Genomic DNA, 18684 nt, shown 5'->3' with positions numbered 1-18684 from the left:
TGCATCTATATTTGACTTTGGAAACGGTCTGTTCAGTTTTCACAGCATCTGATGGCCAGAGGTCTGCTTTCTTGGAAACAGTAAGGGACAGCATTTTGCACCCAGCTGAGCAGCTTGGATGTTTCCTTGGTCTTAGCAATCATGACTAAAATATTCCTTGTCTCGCATGGAGGACCTTCTCATTTGGGATAGAGGTGACTGAAAGACAATCGAATAGCCCTGGCAGGAGAAAGAGAGACGGGGAAATGGCTTAACTGTGAAAGGTGACAAAGGTAGGCTGGTTGGCTGATTTGATACCCAACTCTTGGAGATGTAGACTAGATTTGAACAGGCACTAGTAGATGAAATGATGTAGAAGAGTGAGACTGTAGTTGATTGGTCCAGCATATCTATGCCAGCATCGTCTAGAAGGGAGCACTGAAATATTGGATTGAAGCCCCCAGTCCAGTCTCAGTGGAACAACAGAGCTGGAGTTGTCTCAAGCAGCTGTGCCTTTGGCATTGCTAGTGTTGGAGGATGCAAAAGACAGCATGATTTCTGATTTTGTTTACCCTTTTGCATCAGTATTCCCATTTCAGCTTCTTGGCTTTTTCTGCAGTTGCTAGCATTGCATTGTGCTTTAATACTATCAGCAAAATTAATCCACCTCCCTCCCTCATGTGCTTGTCCTTGAATCTCTCTTTAATTTATGTCTTCCTGCCCCTAGAGATTTTACATGCATCTATTTGAATTCAAAGCTCTGTCAGCAGATAGAGGAGCAATGCACTGGGCCTTCCTTATTTGACAGGGAAAACAAAAATGATTTGATTCTTGTGGTTTTGATTCTCACATCATGGCAGAAATGATAATACATCTTTAGAGGTGTAGTGGGTAATGGTTAAAATTCTGATTTAAGTGAACATGGATCCAATCTCAGCGTAGAATGCTTATGGATTCTCTCCCTGCCTACATTTTTTAGCATACAGTGTGAGGTGATCAGGTGGGGAGAGATTGACCATGAAAAAACAAGATGTGTGCATAGATGGATAGTAAAAATATTTCCTTTTCAAGCAAAATATTCAGGGGAAAATGTTGACAAACAACCATCCATGCTGCTGATGAGAGTTCCTGTGTCTTGTGGTTTGCTTGTCTTTTTGTGTTCTGCTCTTGTAACTTTGCTTTGCTTTGTTTTACCCTATTATTAGCTATCTTGGGCTTTTTAAAGGAAAAACAGATTTTAAATATCTTAAGAGGATGAATAAATATTTCAAAATTATGGCAGTTTCTTCAAAGAATGGAACTTTCAGCTTTCTTCTGTTCTGTAACAGTAGAGGTGATCAGTGATGGGCAGAAAATTTTCCATTTCTAAAAATGCATTGTTTCATAAAATGAATGGAATGGAGTGGATTTTCAGTGCCTTCATTAAAAAAAGCACTGTAAGAAAGTGTAACCCTGTCATGTCATATTTAAGAATTCTAATAAAATTCTATCGAAGGAAAGCTTTGCATTTGTTGTTTGAGCTTAGCATTTAAATCACATAGGTAAGTGCACTTTATTGATTTCTTTCCCTTTAATCAGGTATTTCAATTAAATACATTAGCTATTGCCAAACGATAAAATAAAACTTGAGATACATACATCAAACCTTTTTTTGAAGTATTGTTTACTGAATATAAGGCAAACATGTTAAAGCAGAACTTAATCAATGTAGGGCAGAAGAATCCCAATACATTTAGGGCAGCAGAAAAGTTCCCAGAAAAGTCTTTTATCATTTTTTTGATTCAAAACTTCTCAGAAAACCCACACCACTAGATGGGATCAAAGGAATTTTGAGGCAGAGGGTCATGGAAATGAATTGGCATGCTTGTACCAAGTCCTTCTTTCAACCCATATGGACCAAAATCATGTGGTTGAAAATAGTTGTATCATTCCCAACAGAAAGAATCTAACTACTACATTTTATTTTCCCTTAAGGAGTGTCTTTCCTATACCAATCTGCCTGTGCCTGTAGGTCATCTGCTGAGCCCCTTTCCCAGTGCCATTCTTATCAGAGGTGAAGCGAGTGGCAACAAGAGGGAGGATCTTTTTGGTTGTGGCACCCTGACTATGAAACACCCTCCCCAAGGAGGCACTCCTGACGCTAGCCCTGTTTTCTTTTAGACTCTGGGTGGAAAAAAAAAGTTCATCCATTGCCAGCTTGCTGCGGTGATTGTGGTGGTGGTATGTGTGTGTGATTCAAAATAATTTGAATTTGCATCTTTAAAACAAATCTAAATGCCCTGGGAACATTTTAGAAGAAAGGCAGTATAAAAATGTTTTAAATTAAATGAAAATTATTTTTAAAATGAAATTCAGTTCCACACATATATTATAAAACTTGGGGAGAAATTACATGTTGGTTTCAATACCATAATTTGCCTTCTGCCAGTGATCTTATGGTTCCTCCCTTAAATGCAGTTGCAGAGTCCATACCAGGACTCTGTTTCGTTTAAAGGGATGTAACTTTGAAGCAACTAGAATAATAGGTATTATTTTAATATAAACCTCAATGCTTTGTTTCTAAAATTAGATCTATCAGTGCTCAAGCTTGCCAACAAAACGTTTTTGTTACTTGGGTATTTTTTTTAAAAAAAGGAAAAAACCTCTGTCACATCTTTAAAGGTAAGCACACACCCCAGCCAAACATTATTTGATTTGGCCCACATCTGAAAATTAATCCAATCTTCAGAGGGTGTTTCTTTCTATCCTGTGGAATGACAAAAACACACACACAAAAATCTGGGCTGACTATTTTGGACCAGGATTAAAAATAATGCCAGCCAGTCATCCCACTAAAGCCCTTTGGTGGCTTTAGTAGTCAGTGGTTGTTTCCAGACACCCAGTGAAGTTCAGATTTGTTGCTTCCCATTTGAACCCACTGCCTGACAAGGCTTTTTGTTCCTACAGGGGTATATGTGTATGTGTGTTGCAAGCCCTTTCCTCCAATCCATGACTTTAATGCTGCATCCCACCACAAGCTGCATCCTTGCACCATTCTGAAATAGATATTCTTTGTCTTCATATGTGTTTGTGTGTTTGTCAAAAAAAACCAACCTGTTACTCTAGTACAGAGTATATACTGGAGACTTTCTCGGCTTGTTGACAGAGTTAAGTTTGTGGTTATTACCGATGACCTGACCAGCCATACTGGTGGAGCCTGCTGCCAGCACTGCAGTAATGGGAAAGCCATTTTCATTACCCCACTTGACCCACCCTCTTACACTGCTTGACTTCTAAGTATTTTTAGGTCCAGTCAAAACAGGGCCATATCTGTATTCACCACAATTTATGTAGGCTCTGTGTGTGATCCTTACTCTGGGAAAATGGATTGAGCATTTGTCACCCACACGTATTGGAGGTTCCATCTGTGCGTGCACCTCTATGTGTGGCCATTGGCTGCAGTGCAGAGAGGAAGCACGGCCAGCAGGTGTGATCCAAAATATTCCCTGGAGGCATAACAAATCTGTCTTGAAAAAACATAGCGAACAGGTCAATCGATTTTGCACTGGAGATCAGCTAAAGGAGAGAGATGAAATCTCTTAAACAGCAAGTACCTCCAGGTTCTACCATGTGCTCTGACAGTTGCCGCCCCTTAGCTCCAAGGCTTTGCCCACTTCGTCTCAGGATCTGAGCCACAGGACATCAGTCAAGCCTAACTAGAACTGTTCTAGCAACAGCTGTATATTAGATATAGCTGGTCCCCTTTGGTAAAATGTTGAATAACTTAATTTGATATATCCTGCAGATGGGTTTATTTATTTATATTTATTTATTTTATTTATTATTAGATTTATATCCCCCTCTTCCTCCTAGTAGGAGCCCAAGGCGGCAGTTGCTGCACGCTGTCCATCCTTTCCCACTCCATGGCATGACTATGCCAAGGAAGACTCTTTTTGAGGGGCAGAAGAAGATAGGGCTTAGAGTAACTTCTCCCCTCAGCTGAGTTTTGAGTAAAGCTCTAGTAAATCAGCCCTGAGTAACCTGGCTGTTACAACAAATTATGGATACAGTCGACATGGTTAGGTTTTTGTTAAACAATCCGCTTTTTACCTGCTATCTCCATTTTAATTATATTGTTAATAGTTTTATTGTTTTGAATTTTCTTGAGTGTGTCTTTTAAGACAGAAAGTGTGGGGTATATGATGTCAGTCAATAAACCAACAGCTAAAGGGGCTTCATAACATTGAACTGCTCAGTGTATACTAAGTTTTTGAAAAATCTTATCTCTTTCTAAAAGGATATCAAGGCATACTGAGACAGTAACAGTAACTGACCAAGACAATCTTAAGGCTGCTACATTTGGTCTCATTTCGCCTGTACAAGTGACAAACCTTATTTTTCATTGAGATTCACTGCCATTCAGTACATCCCCCAGATATAGCTGTATGTTACAGTGACATTGTTTTGAAAGCAGTCTTCAATTATACTTTAGTTTCATGACTACCAGTGGAGCAAATGTGATATGAACTATTAATTATACCTTAAGTGAAAGGAGTTAGATATGATGAGGGGGAGTAGGTGAAGTACATGGCAGTTTTCCTTGCTTGTTTCATAAATGAACCATTCATCTGTAGCTTCTACAAGTGCAAAAAGAAAGGAAATGGGATTTGCAGAAGGTGTTAATAAAAAGTGCTGATTGGACTACTGGGATCAGAGGTGGTGGGAGCACATTTTATAAATTAGTATAGACGAGCTTGAGTGGTAATTATACTTTAAACAATTTGGTGCTCGTGTCTTATTGTCCAACCCTATTAGCCACTGCACTGAGCACAACGCAAGGATCATGTGGGTCTCAGTTCCAGGACATAACTGAGACCTGTAGGCTAAGGCTTGGATCCAACTAGCAGTGCGACATTAGAGCACTTGTGTAAATTGGAATTGGGAGAAAGCACTCTTCCAGCACCTTTAATTAGCCCCTTTACATGGTCCACATGGGCCTTCCTTGATGTACAAGAGCCTGTTGTAAACATTTGCTGCCCAATCATAGGAATAATGAAGGGCATGAGGCTTTCTTGGCAGGGGTGTTGCTAAGTGCTTGAAAGACTCAGGGCATGGGCCCATGACACTATTTTGCATATGCTAGTTTATATGCATAGATCCAAATTTAGGCTAACATTCAGAGAGGAAAAAACAAACTGGGACTATCAGGACCTACTCTGATCTATGTGATGTCAATGTGATATTCTGGGCTTAGTACACTGTGGATTGGGCCCTTCACCCCACTTGCACTCTGTTGACAAGAACTGCTGCTTATGTACACATTAAAACAAGTGCCCCTGGGCACATTAAGATGGCTGGGATCTCACTGGCTGTGTTATGTAATGCTCCCAGTCACCCTTTAAACAAAGTTAAAAAATAATTTACTATTTAACAGGGGAAGGGGCTGGAGATCCAGGGCACAGAACAAAAGATCCAGGGCTATGGCCCCCTGGGCACATCCTAACAATGCCCCTGTTCTTGGGAATGAAGAGCAGTACCTAATAAGCGGACCTTTAGTGTAGTGGCACCTACCCTGTGGAATTACCTCTCCTTAAATATTAGACAAGCACAGTGCCAGATTTAGGCATAAGCTGAACAAGCTACAGCTTAGGGCCTCACAATTCGCAGGGGCCTCAAAAAATTTCAGAATTTGGGGGGGGGCTTTTAAAATTTTATGTGTACTGAATATATATATATATATACGGTGTAATTTTTTAACAAAGGGCCTCCAAGCTTTATATAGCTTAGGGCCTCACCAAGTCTAAATCCGGCACTGGACAGGCGCCATCTCATCTTCTTGGCACCTACTGAAGACCTTCCTCTTTCAACAAACCTTTTAAATAGAGACCTTATCCCAGTTTGTGTCTATGTTGGAATTGTTTTTTAAGATGTTTTTAAAGATGTTTTGTTCTAATATGTTTTAAAGTCTGTTTTTATGACATATTAGAGTGTTTTTAGCGTTTTTGTTTGCTGCCCTGGGATCCTACTGGGAGGAAGGATGGGATAAATAAATAAATAAGTAAGTAAGTAAATAAGTAAGAGACTGTTAGTGCTTTAAAAATAGTAGATTCTCTACACTACTCCGTTGCTTTCAGGCTTAGAATATAGTTATGGCCCACCATGCTTTACATTGCATGCTAGACACTGGACATGTCTTACTTCTGATGTTTGTAAGCCACTCTGGGAAACCTTTTGACTAAAGAGTAGGGTTAAAATGGTTTAAATAAATGAAACTAAGATCAATCTAACTGCCAGCGTTCAGTTTCCAGTGTTGGACAGTCAGATACCTTTTTAATATTCCCAAGCAAGGCATGATGGTGATAGTTCCTCCTTGTTGTTTGCTCCAAGCATCTTGTACTTTAAGTCATACTTTCTTTGAACAAAAATATTCCATTCTTAATTATTTTTGCTAGATATTGTTGTTAGGCATCTCCCTGAAGGATTTTAGTGGCAAGGGTACACATTGCATCTTTCACCCTGTAAATGAAACTGATCAGGGAACCTAATGCTATGTTTATTTTATTTTGTCAAGCTGCATGATTGATTGGTCTCCTTTGAACAACTTACTGAATTCTGCAGAAGCTACAGCTTATCATTCCAAATATTGTTGGTTTTTCCACACTGGGGTCTCTTGAGAAGTCAACGTTTGATGTCTGAATCATTGTTGGAGTTCTTCTACAGGGACCTGAAGGTCCCTCTCCTGGTAGTGAGGAGCCATGCTCTTTAGCTGGAGCAGGGATGGGAAGTTCCTTCTAATATAGCTATGACTTTTGATCTTAAATGCTTTACAGTATAGACTTTGCTCAGACAACCCTCATTCATTCTTCAGTAGGTATTATCTGTGTATTGCCATAGGGATTAATGGCATTGCAAAGTATGCTGTAGCTAGTACCATATATATTATTTTCCTAAAATATGTTTACTTCTACAAGGCTGATCAAGATTACCTTACTAGACGTCAAGGGGGGGACTAGCTATTTTGGCAAAAGCATCATACAACCCTTCTTGCCATGTACAGTGATTTTGAGTGCTGCTTTCTTTTTCTTTTTTTAGAGTCTAATCTGGGAGCTTTTCATTCTAAATTGATACCCTGAATTGAATTTTTTCTCCTGATTTTTCATTGAGTCTTCATGGTTTCAAACCTTCCTTGGAAATATATAGTTTAAAACGTGGCTCTTCTAAAACAAACACACACATACCTCTCTATATAAGATGGTTTTCTTCTACGCTACACCATTTGTGTTTTTGGTTAGGCATAGTTCTCACTGAAGTGGTAAAGCTATGCCTGGCCTGTGCCTCTTTAGACTGTAAATAGGGGTTTACATGACTAAATGGCCCTCCATATGAACAACAACAACAAAATCCCTGCACGCAGAAAACTAGCATGTTGGGGAGAAGGTGCAACTAGAGCCTGTCTCCCTGACATCTTGGTTTTCTTTATGGAGGGAATTCTTTTCCATGGACAAACATTCAGTCATGCGAGCCTCATCTTAGTGAGGATCAAACTACATATTATGCAGCATTTCCTGATTCTTTCATCTGTATGTTTTCTTTCCAACCCAAACCAGCAGAAGCAAGCTGCAGATTGCAGTGGGGTAAAAGCACTTGGAACTATTTCTGCTGTAATTGTTTGCCCCTAGTCCTTTTTCAGTGTTAAATAGCCCTCCCCAAGTGACTTTCTCACCTGTGGTGAGGGGATACTGTAACATCCTACCCATGGGTGAAAAAGAAGCTTGGACTGTTTGAAGCAGAAAAAGTATAGGAGGGCTGCACTTTTCTTCTACTCTGACTCTTGGGCTACTTTGGGTTAAAGAAAATGGGGAAAGAATTGAGGGTCTCCACATAATATGTATGTGGAAAACTAGGCCTTACTCCATAAAGCACACTTATCAGTTGGGAAGTGTTCCTTGTCTCTGATAGGCTTTGAAAAATCTCTTCTCACTCATTCTGAATTTAAGCTCCAAACCCACTTACTGACACAGTGTCTATGCGCAGCAAATGAAGTTATTGTCTGTCTGAATTTATAACAGTGAAGTTTTTCGTAGACTGAATAGCAGAACTGTTCAAAATGCAAAGTAAATGTAGATCAAGCAAATTAACATTAAAATTAAAATTGTATTCAAGAATTTGAGAAGAATATTGTGTGTTAAAAGTGTTACCATATGAAGAGAGAGGATATTGTGCTTATTTAATACTGAACTCCAGATCTGTCCTCCTAAAGAGCATCTGTTCTTTCATATGTTCTGTGTATTGTGATTAATTAGAACCGGGTTCTGCCCTTTACAAGCATTAGATATCATTGCTGGTTGCGAGCTTGGAGTATTTATTTAAAGCATTTATAACCCTCTCTTTAGCCAAAAAGGCTTCCGGAACGGCTTACAAAAGTCAGTAGTAAGACAGTCCCTGCCTGTAGGTTTACAATCCAAAAAGAAATGACACAAGATGAAAATGGGGTGGGAGGGGGAGGTACAAAAACAAGCTCAAAACCAGTTCTTAAAGTTATAGTTCTTGTAACACAGTAATATAGTCCTTCAGTTCTATAGCTCTATCTACTCTAATTCTGGCTGCCTAGGAGTGCAACTGTTCTTGATCAGGTCTGGAAGGAGGACAGGTGCAGTGTCTGAGTCAGGAGGGCAGAGTTGCTCATGCCACACAGTTCATTTCTCACACAGCTGATTTGATGGCACTTGAGATCTTCATACCAGTGTTGGTGGCAATTTAGTTTAGTTTATGAAATTTGTATATTGCTTCCCAATAAAAAAGCCCTGAAGAGATTTACAAAATAAAGGCACAAAGACATATTAGAATCAAATGTAATAATATAATATATATCATTGGTGCTGCCCAAATGCCCAGGGAAAAAAAAACTTTGCCTGGCACCAAAACAATGACAAAGTAGATGCAAAGTGGACCTCCTTAGGAAAAGCATTCTGGTTTGGGCTGTCTTGGCCTCAGCAAAGAGTAACTCTTCCCTGGAAGCACTTAAACCCCCCCCCAATCAGATCTGGGAGCAGATAACAATGGCTAGGCCAGAAAGACAAGATAATATAATAAACACACAATCCATCAAGTGCTACTGCCATATGTTTTGGCTATTTTTTGTAAGTTTCCTACTGAAATAAAGGAGAATTAATGGAAGGTGCATGGTAGCAGTATTTCCTGTTTTGCTCTCCGTGGCATGACAGCATTGTGACTGCAGACAGAAGTGATTGACTAGTTGCTGTCAGCCAGCTGCATTTTTGCTGAGCCTCAGTTCTCTTTTGGAAAACAGGAATACTTTTATTCTGGCTGATTAAAAAAAAAGGCTGTTCCCACTATACTGAGGAATACACGTTCCCTCAATATTTTTATTGATTGATATTTTTTTAAACATTTTATAAGATTTTTATGTTGTGTTCTGGGAGCAGATGGCAGGGACAGATGACAGACAGGAAGAAGCAAGACAGGGTCCCTGAGCATTGTGTGTTCCACATATAGGCATGCAGGGCAATACTTAACATCTTGTTTAGTCTATGGAAGTTATTTTTAGAAATTCTGGGCGGAGATTGCCCTGTCTTGCTCCTAACAGAAGGGGTTAACCCAACGGAACCACTATTTTGTTTATTTGTGCGAAGCTCAAGTCTACATGGGGCAGCCATCTTTTATGGAAGGGCAGAGACCGTGGCAGAAATAGAGGGCTTTTGCTGTTGCCACACAACTGTTCTTTATCTCCCCTCCCCAACCTACAATATGGGCAAGCTAATAGTGGCCTATCTTTCAAGGCTGTAAGGATTACTGAAATGATGCCTGTGAAGCACTTTGAGTGTGTATAGGATTACGTATAGTATTAATGGTATTTGCCACTCTTATAGGACTATGTACCTTTCAGGTAAACCAGTCAGCAGATTAGAACATTTTTAGAACAAATTATTTGTTGTAAATACAATAAATACTAAGAAGAACATACAGTGTCAAAGACCAAGAGCAATCCTTTTGAAAGAATTGTTTTAATTATAGCTAAAATCAGTGTGCATTCTCTCATGGATTTGTCAATCTGATCTCTGAAAAGAGGACTCCTGTGCAAAGAGAGTGCTGCAGTCATGCTGCATATCTGTCAAGTGTTTGTTTATCTATTCAGTGCTTTCTACTAAAAGGTCACCTTTGTTTTACAAAGCAGATTCCTTATAATTCAATTTTAAGAATACAAAGCATTGGCTTGGCTGGCATCAATAAGAGTTCCTGGCCAAGAAAAGATTAACTTGCATTTTTAACAGTATCTATGTGGGAGATGATAAATGGTTGGTTGCACACAGGGCAGCCGGGTTCTTAAAAGGTTGTATTCAATATAGCAGCTGGGTTCTTAAAAGGTTGTATTCAATATAGCAGTAAGGTGGTTCCCCCAACCCTCTGGAACAGATTTGGGGGAGAAGGAGGGAACATCCTGTTACAAAAGCACAAGAATTTAGTTGAATACTGCCCAATATGTGCATTTAAATAAGATTTTTTTTAGCAAGGACATCTGTCAGTCTTCTATTCTTGAATTAGGATAAATATTTCATGTAAATGTGGTGAGCAGCGTCATGAGTCCCATGGAATGGCTTTGGAGCAATGAGGAAGAAGAGGAGAAGACGGAATGGGACTTGGGGAGGGTCCTAGTGACTTGCAGGCAGAGGGTGCCGAGGCTGAAGGCTTCAGTGCTGTTGACAGTGAGAGCTCCTGTGACAATGGATAAAATACTGCCTGATCAGGAGGCTGCTATTGCCCTTCCTCTTCACCCCCTTCTTCACTCACAATGCCACCATGCACCCCTCCTCCCAAGAAGGAGGACCTAGCAGAAATGTCTCTGCCGCCTTCACCTCAGACTTGTTGGCAACTGTGCTGGCAGGCTCAGCGGGTTCCCACAGTGCCCCTAAGGAGGAGCGCTCGCATGCACGCTCCCATTCAGGGACACCTTCTTCACACAAGTAGTACGAGCCCTTCCATACCTACTTAAGGGTTGTAAGGGGGCATGTCTAATTGCTGCAACAATGTCTTAGCTCTGTGTAGTTGTGCCTAGTTTGCTGTGTAGGGAGGCTGAATCCTATGTGACTTGTAAGCTGATCCATGAAGTGATCTGAACTGCAATTTTCCATTAAGCCTATTAAAGAAAAGGATACTTTTGTGTCCGAGTCTAACTTTGATGGCCTTGGGCAGGACAATTAGTAGTTACTAGGCCAGTGATTTGCCCAAGATCCCACAGAGATCATCGCTTATGTATTCACTATGTGCCATGTTCTCACTTCTAAAACGGCATTTTAAATGTTCTAAAATCTTGGCTTTGGGAACCCCATCATTGGACTTTCATGAATCATGAAAGCAGCCTAATGCTCAAGGTCAAAATTTCAGGGGTGGGTCCTCATTTTTCTGCCAGCCTATTCTTGTACACCCCAGGGAGTCCAGTGTTTACTTTCTCTTAATAAATAGCCCTAGTCTCCATGAAAATGAAAGCATTAAGCTTGATTAAAGCTTGTGAAAGAGCATAATGAGAACTACTCAGAAATTTATATGGAGCTCACAGTCCCTATTAATATTTCAGTCATAGTAGTCCAGTTATACTGTGGCTCCTTGTTCGAGTTCCTAAAGGTGATACATTTCTGTGCTCAGTAGAGCAAGGAGCAAGCTGCTGATTTTAGGATGTTCTAAGATCAGCAGTCCAATCTGAACCAGGAAGATAAAATGTGGCCTCTGGTAAGCAGTGATCGCAGTAATTATTAAGTGAAGTTAAGCTGGTTATTACTCCCTATGATTGTGTTCTGGCTTGCTACTCTCTTCTAAGTGAGAAGCTGAATTTTGAAGCAGTAGCCATTGAACCACCCAAGACATGAGCCATTCCTCCAGTTTCAGCTCTGATTTTCATCAGGGCTGTGAAGTCAGGGTCGGAGTCGTGGAGTCGGAAGCAATTTTGGGTGGAGCCTGAGTTGGAGTTGGTAGAAATGTACCAACTCTGACTCCAGCTTCAAAATAAATTTTGATTGACAATTTTTTTAAAATATAAATTCAAAATGTCAAAGAAGCTTCCCATGAAGTCAGCTGTAATTGAGCATTTCACCATAACTCAAGATGGAAAACATTTTGTGTGTCAGTGTATGACACAGGACCCAGATGAAGAAAAATGCTGGGATGCCAAGATCAGCGCATATTCAGGCAGCGATACAAATGCTCCTATGAGAGCTTCCCATTTAAAAAGACATTTACAGCCCTTTCCAGGGCTGTGGAGTTGGAAGCAATTTTAGGTGGAGTCGGAGTCGGACAGTAGAAAAATAGAGGAGTCGGAGTCGAAGGTTTGGCATACCGACTCCACAGCCCTGATTTTCATGTTACTTGAGCTCAAGGAATAAATATCTCTATTTAGCTAGGAGGAGGAGGGGGCTGTGACTTAGCAGTTCAGCGGTGGCTGAAGAAGGCAACACTATGTGATGGGGATGGAAGCTGTGCTTGGCAATTTCTATGTGTTACTGGAGGCAAGGATCTCACATATTTTTCATGAATAATTTTTTATTATTCCATTCACTAGGGAATCCCTGTGCATAAATGTAGGTTGTTATGGATACAAGAAACTGCCTTGCTCCCCATGGACTGTAAAAAAATTGATTGTGTTGCTGTTACAGAGGGCTGTGAATTTTGTTTTGCAAATAATGATCTGTTTAAGTGGCAATGGGAGTCTTTTGCCAATCCTAAAAATTGTAAACTATGTCCCGGAGTAATCATGATTGGCCTTCTAAAACATGATAGCCTCATAAAAGATTCATTCAAAAATTTAAATGTTTAAAATGACATTAATTGTGTTTTCTGGAGTTTTAGTGCCGCTGTAGTTACATTCTGCTGAAGTGTTGATCATGTAAGATGTCTTCTGATCTAGCATTTTGCCTTGTAACTGCAGCTGTAGCAGTGTTGCTTTAAAATCGCATTCACTAACAAATATCTTCAGTTAGCTAATTCTAGTTTATCTGTCAAGTTCAGACTGAGTTTTAGCACATTTGGGAAGGTTTGCCTTCATAATGGGCTAAATGTGTTCCAGCTGCTTGGCCCTTCTCCCTTGCCTCAGAAGCCCTCAGTGGGTTTGCCTAGTAGGCGGTGGCCAAATGGCAACATCAGGGAAGACCAATGATGAAGGCAGGATCTGGCACCACATAGAGACCCATGGTATTGGTGTTTCTGATACTACTTGAATGTGAATATATTGCACACATCTTTAGTAAGCCACTTTGAGAGCCTCTAGGGGCTATGCATGGGCTTTAAGTATTCAAAATAAATGAATGAAAATCTTTATATACAATTGGTTTGTGCATTTGATTAGTAGTTTGGATTTCTGGTTGACTTTGGACAAGTTTTGTTTTCAGTCAGTGCTGAAAGGAGACACACTGCCAACACAAATATTGTCCGAAACATCCCTTTATTGCACTCAACGTTTGCTTGGGATCTTACCATTAATGTCTCACCTGCTCAGCTAGTACAGAAACATCCAAGTTTAATGACAACATGGCATGTTACCCATTTGCATTACCATCTGACCAGATATAAGGATTGGTTTCTCAAAATAACTGAAGGCCAATGTACAAAAAGATGTATTAACCAGCTAGACTCACTTTAGATATCTGAACATTTCCCCATTTGGAACAAGAATATAGGAAATTGCCATGTCAAATCATTGGTCCACCTGGTCCACTAATTGTCTATACAGTGACTAGAAGGGGCTGTCCAACATCTTAGACATGAGTCTTTCCCAGCTCTACCTGGAAATGCCAGCATATGACTGTAATTGGTAGCATAAGTAAGGAGCATTTATTTGCTGGCCTTGAAAGATAAGTTGAACTCAACCTTTTTCTGTGGCAGACTCTGCTTCAGTACATTTATTAGATCTTTATGCCATCCCCTCAAGGGATAGAAATGGTTTTAAACAGGCATGACGACTTATATCACAATTCAAGGTGAAAGTAGGTCAAGATGAATATTCTGGTGGATTTAACAGCACTAATCTGGTAAACTGAAATTAACTCCCTGCCTTTCCCTTTCCTGGTCGGGGTCCCTTGTTTACTCATACCTTACCCAGATAGTGATTCAGAGCATATGCAAGTAACATTTCAGTTTTTATGGTATTGAAAGACAACAGTGTGATATTCAGTCCAAATGTAATGAATGGCTAATAGTAGGCATGGGGATGGGGGAGAGATACTTCCTTGTGAGGCAATAGTTGTACTGAGTCAGTTTGGTCTAATGGTTAACATGTTGGACTTAGACCAGGGAAATCCATGTCCAGTTCCTTACTGATGCACACCCAGAGACTTCAGGCCAGGCGCACACACACTCAGCAAAACTTACTCATAGGGTTGTTGTGAGGGTAACATGAGAAAAAGCCATGTATGCTGCCCTGAGTATCTTGGAGGGACTGGTGGGATAAATAAATCAAATTAATACTAAAAACACCATTTACCTCTTTACCGTGATATTTTTCTTAAACATACAGTTCAGTACTAGAGAGAGGATGTGCCTAGCTTTCAAAGAAATTGTTTAAAACATTTCACATGATGGCGGTTCATCATTGCAGGGTGTAAGACTTATTTATTTATTTATTACATTTATATACAGCCCCATAGCCGAAGCTCTCTGGGCAGTTTACAGCAATTAAAAACATTAACAATTTAAAAACACTATTTAAAATTCTTTAAAAACATATGCTAAAATGCCTGGGAGAAAAGGAAAGTCTTGACCTGGCGCCGAAAAGATAACAGTATGGGCGCCAGGCTCACCTCGTCAGGGAGATAATTCCATAATTTGGGGGTCACCACTGAGAAGGCCCTCTCCCTTGTTGCCATCCTCCGAGCTTCCCTTGGAGTAGGCACCCAGAGGAGGGCCTTAGATGTTGAACATAGTGTAGACTTAAGGAGAGAAGAAGAGTCCTACTGGATCAGACCAAAGGCCCATCTAGTTCAGCATCCTGTTCTCCAATCAGATGTCTATGGGATGCCCGCAAGCATGACCTGAGTGCAGTAGTGTTCTTCCCACTTGTGACTCCCATCACCTGTTATTCAGAGCATGCTGCCTCGACACTGAAGGTAGCACATAGCCATCATGGGTAGTAGCCACTGATAGACCAATTTTTGGAGAATAAAGTCCATCTAAGTTGACAGCCATTGCTACATCTTGTAGTAGCAAATTCCATAGTTTATGGGCTGCCTTTTGTCTGTACTGAATCTTCCAATATTCACCATCATTTGAATGACTTGACAGCAATGGCAGTTTTTCTCCCCAAGAGTTAGAGGAACACTTGTGATGTGGAGTCCATTTAGATTGTGTGGGCGCATTCCACTTCCAGAGTAGTAGCAGCAGTACCTCTTCTTGCAAGCATAGTCTTCCCAGCTAATCTCTCTTCCATCCCTTAAGTGGAATTTAAGAACCCCCTTGTTCAGGGATCTTGAGTTTTCCTTCCATGCCTATGAGAACAGTACTGATTTTTGTTGCTATTATTCCGAAAAGCCTTTTGAAATTAATATTTTTAGCACACTCATTTCAGCCATGAATTGTAGTGCTAGTGTCTCTCTTGGGATAGAAGAATAGGCAGGAATATTATTAGTGATTGCCTGTAATCCTACATCTCCAGTGTCTACACCAGTCACCTATTCTGCTGCCTTGCCAAGAGAATAGCAACCTTTCTAAAGAGACCTCCTGTGAATGACAAACGATCAGTTTCACCAGGTTTCTCCTGAGTTGTAACAGACATATTTGAAGGAGGGGCACATTGAGCTTTGTCTCTTCTTACTTTTTTTTTTAATGGCACAGGCAGAGGGTGGCTGAGTATTCCTCAGATTAGGCTACTTTCCCTTCCAAATGGTATCCTTTGTGTGAAAGCAAATGTTAGCACTAAAATAGCATACATATGTATTATATATATTGCCTGGAGTCATCAGTGGCAAATCAGTTCTGTAGTCAAGTTTCCCTTTCTAAGGAAGAGTTGTTTCCTCTTATCCGGATCCAACACTGCAACTTTGTTTTTAATATTGTGGTGAAAGCAGGTGGTCTTCTCGCCAGTTCTTCCCGTGAAGGATAGAGGACTACAAAGGGAAAGGAAGATACTGCAGGTCAACGACTGGTTACGCAGATGGTGTCGACGGGAGAGGTTTGGATTCTGGGACCATGGTCTAAGCTTCTTGGAGGGGGGACTGTTGGCAAGAGATGGGCTGTACCTCACGAGGACTGGGAAGAATCTCTTTGGCAGAAGTATGGCAAAACTCATCAAGAGGGCTTTAAACTAAAGCCTCTGGGGGATGGAGATGATAGCTTAAATACCGATCCAAAGACAGTGGGTTGTAAACGCAACGATTTGAAGGGTACAGGAGACACTGGGAGAGAGAAAGGGATGCACGGCAAAGCTCACGGTATATTAACGGAGGAATCCATCGGGACAAAAGAGACTTCTGGTGTCTATATACCAACGCACAGAGCTTGGGAAACAAGCAAGGGGAGCTTGAAGTCTTAGTGCATCAAGGCAAATATGACTTCATAGGGATAACAGAAGCTTGGTGGGATGACTCCCATGATTGGAATATAGCCATTCAAGGATATAAACTCTACAGAAAGCATAGAAGCAACAGAAAAGGAGGGGGAGTAGCGTTATACGTCAAAGACAAATACACCTCTATGGAAATCCAAGAGAGTGAACAAAGTGGTCCGATAGAGACCATTTGTGTAAAAATAAATGGAGAAACAAATAAAACCGACATGGTAGTAGGTGTCTCCTACAGACCCCCTGGCCAAGAAGAGGTGGTAGACGAGGCCTTTCTCAAACAAATCTCTGAAATCTCAAGGAGGCAAGAAGTAGTAGTGATGGGGGACTTCAACTACCCAGATATCTGCTGGGAGACAAACTCTGCAAAGCACAAAGCCTCCAACAAATTCCTGATGGGCCTTGCTGATAATTTCCTCTTTCAAAAAGTAGAAGAACAAGGGGATCGGCAATCCTGGACCTGATAACTAACACGGACGAATTGGTCACGGGAATTAAAGCAGTCGGTACCTTGGGGGAAAGTGACCACGTAATGCTGGAATTCGGGATTCTGGGGAAAGCCAAAGAAGAATATAGTCAAACATGGACCTTGGATTTCAGGAAAGCTGATTTTAGCAAGCTCAGGGAAATGATGGGTACGATCCCATGGCTAGATAGACTAAAGAAAAAAGGAGCCCAAGAAGCGTGGGAGTTCATGAAAAACGTATTACAAAAAGCGCAATTGCAAACAATTCCAAAGAGGAAGAAAAATGGAAGACATCGGAAAAAGCCAATGTGGCTACACGGAAGACTGGTGGAGGAGGTAAAAGTAAAAAAGAGCATGTATAAAGAAAGGAAGGAAGGATGCATCACCAAGGAAGAGTACCGACGAGCGGCTCGGGCTTGCAGGAATAACGTAAGGAAAGCTAAAACCCAGAATGAGCTGAGGCTGGCGAGGGAAGCGAGGAACAACAAAAAGGGGTTTTTCAGATATGTTCAAAGGAAGACAAAGACCAAGGAAACGGTGGGACTGCTGCTCAATGAGGGTGGCAAAATGTTGACAGATAACGAGGAAAAAGCAGAACTGCTCAACACCTATTTTGCCTCCGTTTTCTCCCAAAAAGGGAATAGTGTGCAACCTTGCATAGGTAGCAATCTCAGGAAGGGGTCAGGACTGCAGTTCGAGATTGATAAGGAGATAGTCAGGAAATACCTAGTTAACCTAAATGAGTTCAAATCTCCAGGGCCTGATGAACTGCATCCCAGAGTATTGAAGGAACTTGCAGATGTACTCTCGGAACCTCTTGCCATCATCTTTGAGAAATCATGGAGAACGGGAGAGGTGCCGGAGGATTGGAGACGGACAAACGTCGTCCCGCTCTTTAAAAAGGGTAAAAATGAAGATCCGGGGAATTACAGGCCGGTCAGTCTGACTTCAATACCGGGAAAGATATTAGAACGGATAATAAAAGAGTCCATTGGCAACTATCTAGATGACAATGCTGTGATTAGTAGGAGCCAGCATGGGTTTGTCAAGAAAAAATCCTGTCAAACTAATCTCATCTCTTTTTTTGATCGGGTCACTAGCTTAGTAGATGGTGGAAATGCTGTAGATGTCATCTATCTAGATTTCAGCAAGGCGTTTGACAAAGTCCCCCACGACCTTTTGATTATCAAACTAGTCAAATGCGGACTACATGGAAATACTGTCAGGTGGATTCACAACTGGTTGGAAAACCGTACTCAAAGAATGGTCGTTGGTGGCTCTGCTTCGGACTGGAAGGAGGTCTCGAGTGGAGTGCCACAGGGTTCTGTCCTGGGGCCGATACTCTTCAACATTTTTATCAATGACTTAGATGATGGGGTGGAGGGAAGCCTTATGAAGTTTGCGGATGATACGAAACTGGGAGGGATAGCTAACACAATGGAAGACAGGAATAAAATCCAAAGGGACCTGGATAGACTAGAAAATTGGGCTGAAATTAATAAAATGACATTCAATAAAGACAAATGCAGGATTCTGCATTTAGGCCACAAAAACAAAATGCACGGGTACAGGATGGGAAATACCCGGCTTAGCAGTAGTGCGTGTGAGAAGGACCTTGGAATTGTAGTGGATCGCAAGTTGAACATGACCCAGCAGTGTGATGCTGCGGCAAAAAAGGCAAACACGGTTTTGGGCTGCATAA

General features: G+C 41.0%; 1 protein-coding gene across 17 annotated transcripts in view; it reads left to right on the top strand.

Moving 5' to 3' along the window:
• Positions 1-18684, top strand: part of NFASC (neurofascin) — a 275345-nt gene that overhangs the window by 39489 nt on the left and 217172 nt on the right. The window contains exon 1 of one of the 17 annotated variants that reach the window (XM_061632189.1): positions 47-272. The exons of the other annotated variants lie outside the window; for them this stretch is intronic. The gene's annotated coding sequence lies outside the window, so the exon portion shown is untranslated. Of the gene's footprint in view, positions 1-46; positions 273-18684 lie in introns of those variants that run through there. 17 annotated transcript variants of the gene reach the window in all.

This window comes from Rhineura floridana, chromosome 6 (assembly GCF_030035675.1).
Source record: "Rhineura floridana isolate rRhiFlo1 chromosome 6, rRhiFlo1.hap2, whole genome shotgun sequence".
Lineage (NCBI taxonomy): Eukaryota > Metazoa > Chordata > Lepidosauria > Squamata > Rhineuridae > Rhineura > Rhineura floridana.
Note: the sequence above shows the minus strand (reverse complement) of the source record. Positions and strands in the feature narration are given on the sequence as shown.